Source organism: Myotis davidii, unplaced genomic scaffold, assembly GCF_000327345.1.
Source record: "Myotis davidii unplaced genomic scaffold, ASM32734v1 scaffold167, whole genome shotgun sequence".
Lineage (NCBI taxonomy): Eukaryota > Metazoa > Chordata > Mammalia > Chiroptera > Vespertilionidae > Myotis > Myotis davidii.
The window spans coordinates 946,220-949,155 of record NW_006300048.1 but is presented as its reverse complement, the minus strand read 5'-3'; the positions used below and the strand labels follow the sequence as shown (position 1 = coordinate 949,155).

Sequence of the window (2,936 nt, the reverse complement as noted above, 5' to 3'; positions counted from 1 at the left end):
TTCAGGGTCTCAGAGCCTGTCTCTACCTCTCTACCTCATCAAGTGAAGGCTCTCTTGATGGTATTACGTGAACGACTTTCCCAAACTTATCTCCAGGGTGTTTGTTTATATCCAGACTTAACTGCCTTTCCTCGCCATAGCTCATAGCTCAGTATCATCTTCATCAGATTTCGGCGCCAACACTGGCTGTTTTCTCTTTGGCTCATTGCTTTTCCTTAAATTTCATTTGCTTACACTTTTCCCCTTGGATGTTCATCTCTGCCTATTAGCCTTTTCCCTTTCAGACATCTCATTCCGTTTCTTCAGCGTCTGGAAAGGTACTTGGGGCAGAACCTGTACTTGTTGATGACCAGCTCTAAGCTGCTCCTGGAGCTTCGCAAGGCGCTGACCTCATGCATCCTCAGCCTTCACACCACCTTCCCTACCAGGGGGTTTTGTGGTGTCTGTTTTGATGTTACATACAGCCATGCTCTCCACAGGTTCATTTGGGATCTTCGCAAAATTCCTTTCAGAAGCCCTCTGGAACACTCTTGCCATTGTCACTGCTTCAGCGATTCATAAACAGTAACCTGGCATCTGCAGCAAATTCACATGCATCTTACATACTTGTTGTCCATTTTTCTCTTGATAGTCCCAAGAGCCGTTGGATTTTGCACAATATCATGGGAGTTCTGGAGTCCCAATGCATGGACATCAAGGGCCAGGCATGTGAAAGTGCTTCTTTGCAAGCACTTCTGTAAGAATCTCGCTGCAGCGCCTTATTGTTCGGTTACTTTAACACTCTTTACAACTTAATTTTGTTGCTGAGAATCTGGTAACACATTCCTCAGCAGTTTCTTTTATAGGAGGTTGTTCTGGGCCCCTCCCCTCCCCGCCCCCGTAAGTGCTGGGGAAGATTCACCACTTGCTCTAACTACTGAAGTTGTAGGAGTTGTACCTGATTTCCTCTGCACACCGCTTGTAGCCCCAGCCACCGTGTGAGGAAGCGCTGGGCGGGGCACCTTGTGCCATAGTTAAAGGAGAAACAGATGTTTCAGGAAATCCAGAGGGACTCACTTGCTGCTTAAATGCCTTTTCTAGCGCTTTGGGAGACGTTCTCTTTAAAAGAAGAAACTGCTGCCTTGTGCTGAGTGCCTTTCTTTATTCTTTCCTTACCACCCATAACGTGCTCTTCTCGTGGCATCTGTGATATTTCTGTGTAAACACCTCTCTAGGGCTTGTGTCATAAGAACGCTGTCTTCTCCTGGCTTGTTGTATAAATAACAATTTGAGAACGACGTATTGAAGTCTTCTTGCCATACTTTCTGAAGCGCCTCTTAATTGCACTTAAATCCACTGGGCTTCTCACGATGGTATAATACCCAGGCAGCTGTAGGTCCACGGCATCCGCCAGCTGCTGAAAGGCCAGGAAAAACGATGCTTCCACTAAGACTTCGAGACAGCCTGTGGAAGACACTGAGTTGATTGGCCAATGCCTGTTTCTCTTAGTATGTATATGCTCTGCTGGCTGAGGGTTAGCAGTAGTAGCTCTTTGTCTACTTGGCAGAAACAGTCTTAACTGCTTCAAATCCCAATTTTCCAATGTCTGCAAGATCACGTCCTTGTCCTAGACAATACTAAAAGTTGTTTCATTATGTGTGCCTTAGCTTATTGCAGTCTTTCACAGTATTTCTGCTTTTCTAAAACCCAGATTGAGGTCTTAGCAGGGAAAGTTTGTAAGTTCGTTTCAAGGTTTATTCTAAAGGATGCACTGAGGATAGGCCTAGGGAAGCCAGGCACAGGGAGACGTGGGAGGGCTCAGCGTCCACGCCCTCTCCTGGCGACACCACCTCGGCACCTCCGTGTTCACCAGCCAGCATGCTCCCATGTGGTTCATGCGTTATCCGAGATGTTGCAGAAAATGACAACGAAGCAAAAGCTGCCAGGCTCATTTTAATTGGCTAATGTCCTCTTAGCCTCAAAAACACTGAAGGAGAAGAAAAGAAAATTAAATTGTGGGTTAATTTATCTGATTAACATGGAGTAAAAGATGAAAATAAGTATCAGCTACTGAAATTAAGAGTGTGTTTAAAAAGGACATATTATGATCATTGCGGTTTGTCCCAGGGCCAAAAGGATTTTTCCACTTCAGAAAATCTACCTATGAAAGAAACCAAATTAATCAATTACAAAAAAAAACATCAACAGATGCCGAAGTAGCATTGGAAAAGTTTAACACATTTATCATCATAAGAAAAAACACTTAATAAACTAGAAATAATAAGAAATAACTCGCCGAAACCGGTTTGGCTCAGTGGATGGAGCGTCGGCCTGCGGACTGAAAGGTCCCAGGTTCGATTCCGGTCAAGGGCATGTACCTGGGTTGCGGGCACATCCCCAGTGGGGAGTGTGCAGGAGGCAGCTGGTCGATGTTTCTCTCTCATCGATGTTTCTAACTCTCTATATCTCTCCTTTCCTCTCTGTAAAAACTCAATAATATATATTTAAAAAAAAAAAAAAAAAAAAAAAGAAATAACTTGGTAAAGACTGTATAGCCATGACTACTGTAAATATTACATAGTGGAAAAAGTGTAAATTCAAATTATGTATTTTCACAGTCACCATTAATGGTTAAGATAGTATTAGAGCTGCAGGTTATTGCTACAGGAAAAGGAAACGGATAAGGGGAAAGAAGATTAAACAGGAAAAGTGTCATCTACCTAAAAAAATAAGCAGGATTCATAAACTATCGATCTCATGAGAGAGTTCAGCAAGGCTTCCGAATATAAGATCAAATGACATAAACCAAAAGTAATGTATCTACACTAGAAATAATCACTTAGAAAATCTAATCAAAATCAGGTATGATTGCCTGGCTGGTGTTGCTCAGTGGTTATAGAGTGAGCTCGCACACTGAAGGACCAGGGGTTCAATTCCTGGGCAAGGGCGTGTACCTG

General features: G+C 43.3%; 1 pseudogene; it reads right to left on the bottom strand.

Annotated features, from left to right (window-relative positions):
- Window positions 1–839: 839 nt before the first annotated feature.
- LOC102758061 lies at window positions 840–1,876 on the bottom strand (annotated as a pseudogene).
- Window positions 1,877–2,936: the final 1,060 nt, after the last annotated feature.